Here is a 15,800-nt window from a genome sequence, read left to right as displayed (position 1 = left end):
TGTGTGTGTGTGTGTGTGCGTGTGTGTGTGTGTGTGTGCGTGTGTGTGTGTGTTTGGGGTTGCCAGGCAGCCAAGCCTAGTATCTACGACATTGCCAATAAATGTTTGTCAGATGAGACAATGCTGTGGGGAAGCGAGTGTAATTCCTGCTTCAGGAACTCGATGCAATTTGTTTTAATTACTTTGCATACACAGTCCCTGAATACCACTGCAGTCACACACCAATGTGTGCCAGAGATTAATCCTAACTCAGGAAAAAAAAATCTTCATTTGTGATTCACCAGCTTTTCTCTTAGGCTCTCCGCAGCTCACAGTATGAATTTCTTCTTCTCTTCTCTATTACATCAAGACTGCAGCTTGCCTTCCCTCCTCACACCCCAACCTCCTCAGCCCCCATCCTTACCTCGCCATCCACTCTTCCTCCTTCCACTTCAGAAAAAAAGCAAACCTTCCAGGGATAGCAACACGGTGTATCAAGTTGCAATATAACTAAGCACTTCCTCTCATATCAAGGCTGACAAGGCAACCCAGTAGGAGGAAAGGGTCCCACAAGCAGGCAAACGTGTCAGCACTAGCCCCCACTCCACTGTCAGGAGTTCCATAAGAGGAGACAGATACAAAACCATAACATGTGTGCAGAGCCTAGGCCAGACCCATGCAGGCTCCTGGCTGTTGTTCAGTCCCTGTGAGCCCCTAATAAGCCCAGGTTAGTTGAATCTGTGGGTTTTCTTGTGGTGCCCTTGACCCCTCTGGCTCCTTCCTCTCCCTCTGCTGCAGGATTCTCCAGCTTAACCTAATCTTTGGCTGTGGGTCGCTGCTTCTGTTTACATCAGTTGGCTGGATGTAGCCTCTCTGATGACAACTATACTAGGGCCTCTCTACGAGCACAGCAGAATATCATTAGGAATCATTTCTTTAACTTTTCGTTTGCTTGGTTGGTTTTGTTTTTGCTGGTCCTGTTTGGTTCTATCTTCAGTCTCTGGACTATCCGGCCTCTGGCTCCTATCTCTCCAGGCAATAAGTGGGCTCCTTCTCTTGGCATGAGTCTCGGGCTGCCCGAGTCATTAGTTGGCCACTCTCACAACTTCTGTGCCACCTTTACTCCAGCACATCTTGTAGGCTAGAAAAATGGTAGGTCGAAGGTTATGTGGCTGGCTTGGTGTCCCTCTACTGGAAGCCTTGCCTGGCTACAAGGGATGGCCAGTTCAAGCTTTATATTCCCCATTAGTAGGAGTCTTTGCTAGGGTTAACCTTATAGATTCCTGGGAGTTTCCATTGCATTAGGTTTCTAGCTCATCCCTAAAATATGCTCCCAGTCCCACTTGTCTCTCCCAGTACTTTCCCAATCCTTGCCCAATCTGATACCTCCTGTTCCCATCTCTACCTGTCCTGAGTCCACCTATGATGTCTAATCTCTTTCTCCTTCTCAGGAGATTCATGAGTCTCCCTTTGAGTCCTCCTTGTTACTTAGCCTCTCTGGGTCTGTGGATTGCAGCAGGATTTCTTTTGCTTTACAGCTAACACACATTTGTAAGTGAGTACAAACCATGTTTGTCTTTCTGCGTCTGGGTTACCTCACTCAGGATATTTTTTTTTTCTAGTTCCATCCATTTGCTTGCAAATTTCATGATGCCATGGTTTGAAACAGCTGAGAAACACACCACTTTGTAAATGTACCACATTTTCTTTATTCATTCTTTGATTGAGGGACATTTAGATTGTTTCCAATTTCTGGCTATTATGAATAGTGCTGCTATGAACATAGTTGACCAAGTGTCCTTGTGGTAGGATGGAGAGTCCTTTGGGTATGTATCAGGAATGGTATAGCCGGGTCTTGTTTTCTGAGAAACCACCATATTGATTTCCAGAGTGGCTACAGAAGTCTGTGCTCCCAACAGCAAGTGGGGAGTTCCCTTGTTCCACACCTCCCCTGCTTGTAGCTCAGATTCTTAGCTGATAAAAGTTTAAAATACTTGGCATGTGTATTGATGCTTAGGTCAAATCTGAGAAATGGAGGTAGAGAAACTCTTGTTGTTGTTGTTGTTGTTGTTGTTGTTGTTGTTGTTGTTATTGTTGTTGTTATTGTTGTTGATGATGATGTTCAGACAAAACCTCACAGGTACCAGGTTGGCCACAAACTCATTGTAGAGTAAGGATGACCTTGACCTTTCACCTGTTCCCACCTTACAAGTGCTTCAAATAAAAGCACATGCCACGCATCTGGATTATGTGGTAATGTGGATGGATAGCAAGGCATTTGCCTTCATTTTAGACAAGCACTCTACTAACTGAGGTCTATGTCTCCAGGCCCTGACTCTGATTGTTCTTTCTTCTCCCTGTACTCCACACTGCCTCCAGGGCTAATTCATTTTCTTTCTCTCCCTCTCCCTCTTGTGAGTGTGTTGTGTGTGTGTGTGTGTGTGTGTGTGTGTGTGTGTGTGATTACTTTTTTTGAACTCATAATATGATTCTATCATCTCTCCTCTTCCTTTTTCTCCCTTAGGCCTCTCCCATGCTCCGTTCCCTTGCTGCAGCTTTACTCTGTCAGCAGCTCCCCACTCTGAGGTGCCTGCAACTTAGGGTTTCTGTTCAGGGTGAAAAAAAATATTTAGAGATTCTTCCCTTAAGTTAGTAAGAGAGATTGAGAAAAACGGACGACATTTTCTCAGATGCTTTTGTTGATACCATTGTCAAATCCTCATACCTGTCGTAGCGTCACCATTGTCAGTCATAATCGCAATCAAGAGTACATCAAGAATTGTCCTCTAGTCATCACTCTAATGGGCTTCATTCCACACTCACATGAGTGTTGGCGTGCCCCTCTGAGGTTGTAGGTAACATCCTTTTTCACCCAGTGTGAGACACTGTAAATAGAAGACCAGTGGGACGTGATGGATAGACTCAGAGCTTAGACACAGAGCTGAACTTGCTGGGTGGAAATCCCTGATCAACACACTACTCACTTGACCTAAGGAGTGTCATTTAATAGCCCTGTGCCCTATTGTTATCATTAAACTAGAGGTGACGATTATGATAAGATTACCTGTCCCATAGGAATATTGTGAAGATTAGATTTGAAAGCACACAGGGCTTTGAGTACATTTCAGACAACAAAAGTTCAACAAGTGTTTGTCCTTTTATCTCTGCTGATTAGATGAGGAGACAGATTCTGGGGAGTTTGAATGACGAGACTGAGGTTACACAATTTTTAAATAGACAAGCTGAAATTTAACCTAGGCAATCTGATTCTCACAGCTTGCACTCAAAACCCCCACACCGAACATCTAAATAGGGTTTAATCGTAAAACCCACAAGCCATTGAGGAGCTGGCATCGTGCCATCTAAATCCACCGGCCAGGGAGTGACACAGATGACAGCGCCTCACAATTCATCCCAATGGGCTGGTGTGAAAGTGAAATACAATTCTGTTGGGAGATTTGCGTGGCACTCTCCAAACACGGTGGAGGCATTCTGATTTAAAAACCCTTGCAGGCCAGGAGATTGAGTTGCAGCAAAGGTCAAGAGCTGGGATCTGGGACCACGGCCTTTGCTGTTTGAAGCCTGGGCTAACTGCAGTTTTAAAGGGAATGGATAGTTACATTTTGCCTTCTTTTTTTCCCCCTTGGATTTGGAAGACTGACTGAGGCGGGGGGGGGGGGGGGGGGGGGGGGGGGGGGGCAGACATAGGCTGTTCTGAGAATGGGTTGATAGGAGAGGTTGGACACCCAGGATGAAACATGTTGCTGAACTGAGGGCGAAACACCATCCTGAGACTGTGAGTGGTCAGGCTGCCCCACTTGGGTATTTAACCTAGGTGTTGAAATGAAAAGCTAAGGCAAGCAGGAGCCTCATAATCAGCCCAGGTGCTCACTCACTTAATGGTTATCTCTTGGATTCGTTCAGCCACAGCTGTGCCTGAGTTTTGACAATGATGGTTTGATGATAAATAAAAGCTGTGACTCTGTATTTTATAAGAACACGCACTTTTTTTTTCTTCCTTGTTATTTTTATTTTTTTATGTGCATAGACCTGAGCCAAGCTTTTCTGGGCTCCAGAAGTTTCTTGTTTTGCTCTCACCGCCCCCCCCCCTTCTTAAAACTGGCATGGTAAATACTGCATGACAGAACTGATGCAGAAGCAATCTGTAAAGCTGCTACATGGGGGGCCCAGCCAGGCTTAAATAAAAACCAGAATGGCAAGCCCTGGGGGAGCCTAAAGTTTGAGAACGAGCTTTGCACTGGGGCAGATTGCCAGAGACCCTCCTTGTTGTTAAGAGACAGATGCTGGGGTGTTTAATTAGGCATCCCAGGTTGCCCTGTTCTCTACTAGGCTGCTAGGAAGCTGTGTATATGGCAAGTGGCTTCTTGATTTGGTGTTTTTCTAAAGTGAATTTATCTTTAGTCCAAAACTGGAACCTGACAGGTGCCTTTCGGAAAGCCCCTTCTACTTGAAGTGGTGTCCTCTGTTCTTTCCTTAGGTCATTTGTCCTTCACTGTCAACACCTCCCGTTTCATAACTCAGGCTTGAGCAAGTGCCTTAGTATGCTCAGAGTTGATTTTTTTTTTTTTTGTTTTTTTTTTTTACAGTTTCTGAAATTCTGGCCCAAACACACAGTTCATGTCTGAGCTACACACTTTGTGCCTCAGGCCTAGGAAACAGCCTTGAACCCATGAGAGTAGTTTTGAGCATACGCAAGCATGAGCGAAGGACTTTTAGAGATTACCTCACTCGGTTGACCTGTTACTGTCTCCACCTCCCCATAAAAACTGCAGCATGATTTCAACATATCCTGTGCAATATAGTCTGTCTGCAACTTTCAAAACATCCCTTGCAAGCTCTTTTGATTGTCTGAGCTTGAAGTTTTGTGCTTAAAATGATGTTATATGATTTTCTGATTGCTATTTTGTTGTTGCTTCCCCCAAAAGAACCTTCCCAAATCCCATAATAAAACTATTATAATTAAAAAAAATATTATGAAGTATTACAAGAAAGCCAAAGAGCTCTTAAAATTCCTCATGATTACCAAATAATGATCAATTTCTTGGGTGATTTTTAGCTTCTAAGTTATCTGGATAGTTACTTAGGGAAGAGTAAGGTTTACTCCTTTCTTTCGTTCTTGCTCCTAATTCCTTCTCTCCTTTGTCACCCCACTTTTTCTTTTCCTCACTTCCTCTCCTGCCTCTCCTGATCTGCAGTGCCAATTATAAACACCTCTAACACCTTCCATTGACATCCATAAGACTCAGATCCAGTAACAGATTTATTGTCTATCGACTTCAAGTCCTCCATTTCCCCACTCATTTTCACTTTGTTTGCTGGATGACTAAGGTGTGCTTGCCAGGAAGAAGATTTGTTTCCTGGGTGTGATTTTTTTTTTAAGTCCAGCAAGAATCCTACACCACATTTTCCAAAGCTAAGTATCTTCAGTGAGCATTTTATGCAGTGCCCAACCCTAATAACCCCAATCAATTGCTCTGTTGCAAAGCATGTGGCTCTCCATGACCAGGTTCCGGCATGCTGGACTCCAGGCTTTTCTCCTGTGCCCTGCCTGAGAAATGCATGACCTGCAGCAACACTCATCACTGAGTTGAGCAGGTCCCCCTGCAGTGCCCTTTAGATGGCTTTAGAGGTAAGACAGAGCACCTTTGGGAGAATGCTTCCCTCTAAATGGCTTTTGAGAGCAATTGGACAGAGAGGACTTTTCTGGTATAATTTAGAATGGTGACTTTTTTATTGTCTGATTTCCATCACCTTGAGAAACTATACAGGATAGTAAAGTCTAGTTTACATTTTTCTAAGCCTTCAGTCCATTGCTGCTTTGAACGTCTACCACAACAATACGTGAGAGGAGGGAGGGGAAGTCCCAATCAAGATATAAAGTAAACAAATAAATTAATTAGCCAGAAGAAAGAAAGAAGGAAAGAAGGAAAAGAGGAAGAAAGAAGAAAGAAAGAAAGAAAGAAAGAAAGAAAAAAAGAAAGAAAGAACGCGAGCCATGATCCAATCTTTTTCCATAGCAGCCCCCAGTGCCCTAAACCCTCACGCTTGCCAGCACACCCTTAAAGTTTCCATCACCTCCCAGTAGCACCTAGATCTAAGCACCAAACCATCAACACCTCTAGCCTTCTCTGTATCTTAACAACTCTATCCGATATTTCACAGCACATTGGTTACTCTGCCTTTGTATTTTGGATAGAAATAATCTATTTTGCCATTATCACTTGCAGGCTAGGTTGCTGCAAGAGCCTCTTAATTGGTCCCCCTGCTCCTGCAAGTGTTCTTTTGCACATGGTAGCCAGAATTGTTGCAAGTGTCACCAAAAGGAGACTGACGGAGGTGTGTGCGTATAAGCCGACAACATAAAGGATTTTTATAATGGGATTCTAAATTGACTGCAGTGGTAAACATATGGAATAAAATACAGAACTAAACACACACACACACACACACACACACACACACACACACACACACACACTCCAAGTGTAGTAGGAGAGACCTAAGCAAGATTGAAGAGTGTGTCTGACTCACTTTGTTGTTCACAGTCTTGTTAAGATGTAACTAGAAGGGGGAGACTGGAGGTAAAATCTATGGGCTCTGTCTGAGATTGTTACTCCACTGTGTAGATCTGCGATTATCGCACCTGAAAAATGAATGTAAAAATTTTTTATTCCATAAAAGACATGTTGTGTGGGTAGCAGGTAGGTATTATTCTAATCATGCTGCTATTAACTCTACATTTAACCTGTCTTTTTTTCTTTTTTTTATATATACATTTATATTATTACACATATATACAATAAACTGCCTACAGCAAGAAGAACCACTGAATAATCAGGACTTATATAAATGTTACATTCATAGTGTTTTGGCTATTTGTATTTGGCAACTTTGAAGAAAACATCTTTCCTATCTTGGTGCTTCTAAAATTTTGAATGTAAGCGAATATCTACTATATCTCATCTTTATTAACTTAAAACATCTATGTAGACCCAAAAACAACTTCAACCCTAAACAACTAAGCTTAATTGTAAAACTAAACTATCTTGTCTTCAACCTCATCAGAGACTTGAGAAAGAATAAAATTAATTATTTGGGTAGACAGGGAGTGCATGTTAGCAGTTTCCAAAATGAGAACATGACAGAGACAGCTGCCTGAACAGTCACCCCAAACTTGGTATAATGTTGGAGCATCATCTTCAGTTTTCTGGCCCAATATATCTTGCAGACAGATTTGTAAGGCAGGAACTATTGAGGACATGCTTACCCTGTCTTGGCAGAGTTCGGCCTTTGACTCGCCTGCATCCATGCTTGCCCAGTTTTAGGCAGAATTCTGTCTGTGGCAGAAATGACATTTTGGCCAATGGCTGGTTTGCCATATTTGAAGCCATTTCCATAATGAGATTCTTTGATGCTCATAATCTTCTTTGAGGAAGGGTGGTGTTGCCAGGAGTTAACCTGTATCATTGTCAGTGAATCTTTAAAATAATAAAACATCTTAAAATGCCATATTCTGTCTCTAAGGTTTTTAAAGACCTTCTCTAACTATTTTACCTTATCTATCTATAGAATCATACCAACTTGTCTTTAGTAGAATGGTTTATCTTGCTTGGGAAAAGAGATCTCTTCTGGCTTTTTCTTCTGAAAAAGAAAACAGAGATGGTAACTGATTGATTGACTTTTTTTTTTTTAACAAAGGATTTTCTTGCCTTAGCATGAAAATGTATATTCAGGTTTAGTGTATTGCACTTCTGAGCTATCCTCATTTGTATTTACTTAATGTGGTAAGATTATTATGATTTTTCCTTAGGAAAGATAAATTTAAGTCCAACTCATGGTCCCAATTCATTATTATTATTATTAGTAGTAGTAGTAGTAGTAGTAGTAACAGTAGTAGCAGTAGCAGCAGCAGCAGCAGTATAGTTGTTGTTGTTAATGATCCTCAGAGCATTCTCCTGAAATTCAAGAGGTTGCTTGGACAAAGAGAGACGCTAATAGCAGCAGCAGCAGTATCTCAGTCCCCTCTGGCATTAAAACTACTGATGATGGCATTTGTTCTCAACACAAATGTGCTATCCAGAGGACACAAACTGTCCTCCACTATGATTTTGAAGAAAAAAGAAGCCATTGTGCAAATTTGTACCAAACTTTGTTCGAGCTATCTTCTGCCCCAGATTTCCCATGAAAGTACATATAGCTAAGCATTATAGTGACGCACCCCCTGTGGACTGTATCAGAGGCATGGAGACAAGATGTTAGATATTATGGAAAGTTGGTACCAGGCATGTTGTCCTTGGGAGGCAATAAAACTTGGTGTCATATTAGAAACTCTTGAGAAAAGTAAAGTAGAAAAAATAATGGCTGTGAAGCAATTCAGGAAACAATGAAAAAGGCCTTGTAGTTATGAATTTTCCAGTGTTTGGGGAAGTTCACCCTTGCCAGGGACAGCATGGGAAAGCTTGTAAAAGTGACAATTTGCTAACGAAGGGGAGGAAATTCTGCCCGAGAATGGAAAGAAGAAGAATGTGAAGAAAAGGAGTATTTCTTATGAGTGGCTGGCTTCGATATTTCTTGCAGCAGCTCTTACCAAAATTGCTACCAGGTTGTAAGAAAGACACAAACCAGAAGGTGCTGAGGGTCCTGTACCCTGAGCAAGATATTTTGACTAAAGTTTCCGGCTGGGAACCTGAAATGCAAATGATCACAGTGCGAGTAGACGCCATGCCTGCTTCTCAGCCTTAGGACACAGTTGCTCATCCCTACTGCTTTGTTGACAGTTGAGTTATTCCCCAGGAATTTCCCTGGTCTGTAGGGAAAAACCTATGCCTAAGTTCTTCCCTCTACATTTATCATAGCCCTGCAATAACTTTAATGTAATTACTAGTTGATATAGCCTGTGGGATTATAGAGACATAGTCCCTTAGTCCTTTGTTTGAACAAAAGTCAATCAGTAGGGCTTTTTCTTCTCCAGACACCTTGGGCAATAGACGAGGGCCTCCATTCTAAATGCATCTTCATGCAGAGTTTTTTCTTCCTACCTATTATTGCCCCCATTCACTAAATTACAAGTGTTTTTCATGGAAGCCTTTGGACTAAACCATCTGTAAAAACAAAGGTGAAGCATACCTCGTGAGATGTTTCCTGAGAAACAGATATATGGCATATGGTAAATGTTCAGAATTGACATGGGTGGTTTGTATCTGGACTTTAGGAATAATAATATTTAAAAAAATGATAAAGCTCTCAGTTCTGGATTGTGTACTGTAATAAGTTTCCTGAGTTCTCACTCCGATTATTGGGGTATTAAAGGAGAGGAAATAAAGCCCAAGTGCAAATAACATTGTATGGAGACAAGCTCACTATAGAAGTGACAATGGAGTGACAGCCACAAAAATAAAAACAAACAAGCAAAGTTGACAGCATAAGCAAACATAGCATAGCATCAAGGAACTGCAGGGGTGTATTTTGCGAAGACAGGTATTCTTAAGGGTGTGCCGGCAAATAAAGGTAAGCCAACGCCATGCTGGGCAAACTGAACAGCATCCAGCACCCCTCCACCTACCCACACAAGAAGGGGCTGAGGCAGCAACTCCCAGGATTTGGAGTGATCTAAAGTATTTCATGGAAGATGCAGTAGGTTTCAGTGCTCACAATGATACTGCTTTGCTAGGTTTGTTTCTGTTGACTTATATTTGATCAGTGTGTGTGACTGACACTCTGTCCGTCTCCTCTTGTCATCTACCTTTTGAGCTCCATGGACACCATGTGGAAGAGGGCATCATGCTTCATAGTTATGCTTTCCTGTAAGGGGCATTAAGCTCAAGTAGGCAAATCAAACTGTCTTCTTCATTGTGCAGAAGATAAATTATACTCTTCATGTAAGCTAATACTTCTTAGTTTCCTCTAGCATGAACCCCAATGAAACTCAATAACATCTTAAGTTCTAGAAACAGAAAGAAAGTAACATTTATGGATGACTTACTGTGCCAGACATTCAAAAGAGGCAAAATAGGCAAGCTAATTGAGGACTAAAATAATAGGACATCTGATACAGAAAATAATTTTTTCAGAAAGTCATTTTATTTGGAAACATGGTAAATGGCAAATAAAAAAATACTCCCACAGTCCAGACCAACTCAACGTTGGAACAAACTTTTCAGCCTTGATATCCTCACCCAGTAGGCAAGTGAACAGTGCAGCAAACACCTCCAAATAGCTTTGTTTTTCTTCGCAAAGCAAAATATCATGACATTAATTGTCCTTCGAGTGTTTGAAGAGACCTAAAGCCACTAAAGCCCTAAAGTAATTGGATAAGGTATTTGAAGCCTTATAAAGTTAATTAACCAAAAATCTCATGACTTGGAAGTGGCTGGAGTGGAGTGATTACTAACTATTGGCACTCTGAAGTTAACACGCCCTTCGGTCTACCAACTTTCATAGAAAACCATAAACCACTTTAATTTATCAATGGGATTAGAATGAAAGAGTTGGCCTGTTGTCTGTTCCCATTCTCAATGGTACGAGGAAGGAAAGAAGAAGGACATTGCTGAAGAGGCCCATGTTTATCTGACTCCGGAAACTCAGCTGCGTTACATCAACACTAGAGAAATAATTGAGCCTTTATACATGAATTTTTACCCAGTTGTAATTCTGCGGGCTACTCCTTATCTTGTCTATGAAGGAAATGACTCAAGCACGAGGAGGGAAGATGGGAAATACCTACAGCATAATTGGATTTGCGCCTTGCCAGATAATGTCATTCCCATGGAGACATTTTATTGAACAAACCCTCATCCAGACTGGGCTTCTGTCCATACGGTGAGATAGCATCTCTATATGCCCAGAAGTCATTGTGAACAGTTTGGAAGTGGCCACCTGCTGGGATCACAGCAATGTCAGCAACCTCCTCCCTCAGTCATTACCCCGGAAGGTCACTAGAAGTTCTCAGCTTCCCTTGGGCTCCCTGATTTCTACACGTCCTTCGCCAAAACTCTACTTAGAGAACATCATTGCTCATTACACATCACGACCCAATGCCTGGATCCTTGTCTATATGGAGTGAGCCTTCTTTCAACAGGGGCTACATGTTTGGAAGGCAGTAACTTCAGTACGGACAGAAGAGTGTTTCCCTTCCTTAGAATTTAAGCCCCATATTCAGACAGGAAAAAAAAAATGCTACCAGATAACAAAGGCAGATTGAGAGCTTAATACACATTCCCATGAGATTGATGAAAGCAATCTAAATGGAAAAGGCTCTAGTTTCATATTCTATACGAAATCAAGCCATGCATTTTAAAAGAATTTCCTTGATTCTGCTATGGGATAGTGCTTAATTCATGACAATAAATAACATGAAGAAGAAGGAACCTTACTTTATATCATTTAAAGAATAAATGAGTTTAAACTTTCCCCCCTATGTGGTCTGTCTTAGGCTTCAGCATTCCAAAATCAATTATACTCAAATTGTTTCTGGATATATATACACAATATCTCATTGTGTGGACAGAGGACGAGCCTGGACAACTTCTGCTTAAGAAAGGGTCTCTCCCTTTACAAGAAGCCAAATACTGGCAATATGAAGAGAAGAACAAGCCATGGGGCTCCCAGCCACAATGAATCAATCTACAATAGGAAACATGGCAGAAGTAGTAGACATGGAAAGATTTATAAGAGCCAGAGGCCTGTGAAATATGCTATGGGCTTATGTCTCCTAGAAATGACAGAGAAGCTTCTACCATAAGGTCTCAACAGTATGGATGCCTAAATGACCCAATCAAGGGCTACACTAACAGACATACTAACATGGAAGGGGTGGGGAACTCATGGGGCCCTAGTCCTAGACAAAGAATTACATATAACTAAGATGTGCTGAGAATGGGAGAAGCAGTCTTCTCCCAAAAGAATTATATATGTATGGCTCTAATTGGATATGTCATGCCAAGTGATTAGCTGTGATATCATGCATATGCAATGACGAGGAGACTGTAGGATATACCCATATACGTATGCATATACCCATATCTGTAACAACAACAAAGGAAACGAGGCAGCATGAGGAGTGGGGGTAGATAATGTAGAGTTGAAGGTATGAAGTGTCAGGAAGGAAAGGGAATAGAGGGAAACGGTGCAACCATGTTAAAAATCTCTATGGAATATTGATGATATCTGGCATTACCCCAAATATATGTGAATTCAGTCACATTCATTAGCAGTCATGTACAAAGACGCTGGGGGATGTCTTGGGCCTTATGGAACAGGCTATCCTAAGCAAAATGGCACATAGATGCATCTAAGCCAGTGGGTGACACGCCCTCCAACTGACTGTTTCATAAAGAAAGAAAGAACTGCAAGAGAGGATGAGAGGCGGATGTCTCTGATGATGAGCACAATGTGCTAAAAGCTTGGCCAAGGACAGTCATTAGAAGGCTGGAGAGAAGTGTACAGGAGGACAGAGAGCCATGCATTTCTCTACCATGAGGAAAATATGAGGGTCTCCTAATGTTCATAAATAACAACAGGAACACATATCTTAAGAGTCTCTATGAATTCCAATTTTTTTCTTCCAGTTATTATTTTTAAATATCTGTAACATCCCTACAGAGGTGACAGCTGGGAAGTCATTTTACTCTTTTAACTGAAGCAATTGGAATCTCAAATAAGAACTGGACCCATTGACATAGACTGAGAACTCAAGTCCACTGGGCACCAACAGCACAGCTTTCTTCCTGTTGTCCCAGTGTTCTGGATATTCTGAAACCCTTATGTTGTCAGATGCAAAGTTGTCAGTACTGAGTTTTATTCTGGATATCAGGACACACTGGATACTTACACAGTCCATAGGAGACTACTAGACTTTTAATGAAACTCTAGAACAGAGTTCAAAAACTCAAAGGAAGAAATTTCCTGGGACATGGTGTGATAATGGATTTTGATATTAACTTAATGTCATCTGGACTCACCATGGTTTTAAAAATGTGTTTCCAAGTGTATTTCTGGGAATGTTTAACTGAGAAATGAAAACTGACCCTGAATGTGGGCAGTGTCATCCTATAGGTTCTGAACAGGACACAAAGGGTAAATCAGGCTGATCACTAGAATTCATCTCTTTCTACTTCATAACTGCAGATACAGTGTGATCATTTGCCTCATGCTCCTGCCATATGGTGGAGTGTTCCTTTAAACTGTGAGGCAAAATAAACTCTTTCTTTCTCAAATTATGTATATATATGTGTATGTGTGTGTGTTTATATAGTCATATATATGTAGCTTACATGTATACACACACACACACACACACACACCACAGCCTCTCATAGAGTCATTTACATATCACCTGTGCATGTTTTTCTCTTTTTGGTGCTGAGATAGCAGAGGTGAGCATTTTCATCATATACCATCAGTTCATCAACACCAGAAATGTAGACTGTCTCTCCACATCACAATATTGCCAACCCTTACTATAGCACCAGGAGACTTTAGCAGTGAACTCCGGCAAGTAAAATCATTCATATCTCTGGTCCCTACTGAAGCCATAAGACCCAGTGAATCCAGTTACATGGTTGCATTGCCAAATACATTACGGATTCTTAGAAACCAAAAATAAATAATAAAAGCTTTTAAAAAATAGATGAATTTTAATGATAACTAGGAAAATAGAACAATTAGCCATCAAAATTCCTCAAGCCAGGAAATGCTATTCAATATCCCAACCTACTTTAAAAAAAATGATATTTATTATCCTTTTCCTTTGTGTAAAGACAATACATGTTTATCATACTAGAAGAATACAAAAACTGTATGTATACAGAATATAAATTATGCATATTGCCATAATTAGATATAACCACATTTAAACACTGGTCATTACAAAACCGGGATGCTACTGTACAAAATGGTCATGCATATTTCAAGTGTGAATTTCTCTAACATCCTCACACAGTCTCTGATAACACTGTGTTTAGTGGTTGACAATGGTCCATTTAACTGCTACATAACATTAACCATTTAACTGCTGTCCATGATATTCAATTTTAATTACAGTTTTGCTATTTTATGAATAATGCAATGATAAGCTTGCTTATTGTTTTCTTCACTATGTGATGTTTTTCCTGCTATGATGAATCAATATAATAAATTTTTTTCTCTAATTTGGGCAACCTTGGAGGATGCATGAAGGAAGAATTCAGAGACAAAGATAAATTTAGTTGAGATGGTTTCTCTGTCTCTGTCTCTCTGAGGATTCCCAAACCACACCAATTTTGGACATTTCTACCCAGTATAAGAAGCATTAGCTGACATATTATCTTAGGTCACACATTTCTCCATACCCCAGTTTTAAAATTACACTATTACACTCAGGAAAACAAAACCATCTTCCCTTAGAAAAAAAGAGACAATAATCTTATCAAAAATATTTTATTTACAAAAACATCAATTATACTATACATCCTATAATGGAAATACATTGAATAATTGCTAAAATAAATACAAGGCAATTAATTCAACTTTTTATAAGAATGAGAAAATTTGACATTGAACGTTATCAAAGCTTAACTTAGAACATAAATAGTTAAAAAGGCAAACTCAAGTTTTAGTGTCATTTACTGTCATGGTGCGTTTGTCTCCCACTAGTTCTCCGTGCAGGGAGAGTTGGAGCTTCTCAGAACGTGATCAAACCTCTTTGTACTCACAAGGTAGAATGTGCAGCTTCTCTTTTGGCGAAAGTGACACAGAAGCCTGAAGACTGAGGAAGCAGAAGACCGACACTCTGTGTCTCTGCTTCAGTGTGGTACTTCTATGCAGCTAACTATTCTTGTGTTCTACGTGCGTGTTCAGCAGGCCCACACAGCACCAGCCACCAGGCGAGATAAATCATGTGAAAAGGCAAAAGAATTGAGGCCCAATAATAACTGAATTGGTCAAGTTCAGAGGAACTGGTTTATCACTGTTTATCTGTACCAGTTCTTAATAATACTAATTACATCTTGACATCATATCTACTTGTGGAGATCTTAAGGAAGGCCAAGTATGGAAGAGATGAAAAGCTTACCTGTGTAATTCAGAAAAAAAAAAAAAAAAAACCTTTCCTGAGAAGTAAAGATGACACTTGGACATAAATGTGTCCGTTCTAAATTGTGTTTTATATTAGTTGCTGTTCACCAAGTAAACATCACTAACATGCAGTGTGAATTGGCAGACTCAGACACTAAACAGGGAAAACACACTTAATGTGTATATGGTAAGGTCTGTCACATACAGGCCACGGAGTAAAACTTTTGATGAACTGCATTGTATTTGTCCCAATCACACAGATAAACTTTCACCAGCTTTCATTTTCCTAGGCCTTCGCAAACACTGCCATCGTCGCTATAGCTGACCCATCTTTGAAATTCATGTGTATCCAGTACAAGGAGCCCAGTGTTTTCTTTCAAAGACTAGCATTCCCTTTTGAAAAAAAAATCATATTCAAAAATTGCACTTTCCTACCCCCTTGGCCTCAACTTTAATGAGTTGTTCCTGTACACAAGTGAGTATGTATTTTTACTTAAAAGTTGACAGGTATCTTGGCCCTTTTGAAAAGAAATAAAATGCTAGAGTATTCAAAGTTTACTTTTTTTTTTTTTTTAGAAACAAACTATTCAAAATTGAATAGTAGAGAAAGAGAGAAACATTTTATTCTCTATGAACACCAGTAAACTAAGTTTCACATTTTGGGCAGGTTAATTTTTATAGCATGGATTTTTTTTTAGAACCTATTTTATTATTAAAAAAAAAAAAGGAGCATGTGTATTTTGTCAGAG

This window comes from Acomys russatus, chromosome 17 (assembly GCF_903995435.1).
Source record: "Acomys russatus chromosome 17, mAcoRus1.1, whole genome shotgun sequence".
Taxonomy (NCBI): domain Eukaryota; kingdom Metazoa; phylum Chordata; class Mammalia; order Rodentia; family Muridae; genus Acomys; species Acomys russatus.
This window is presented reverse-complemented; position numbering follows the sequence as displayed.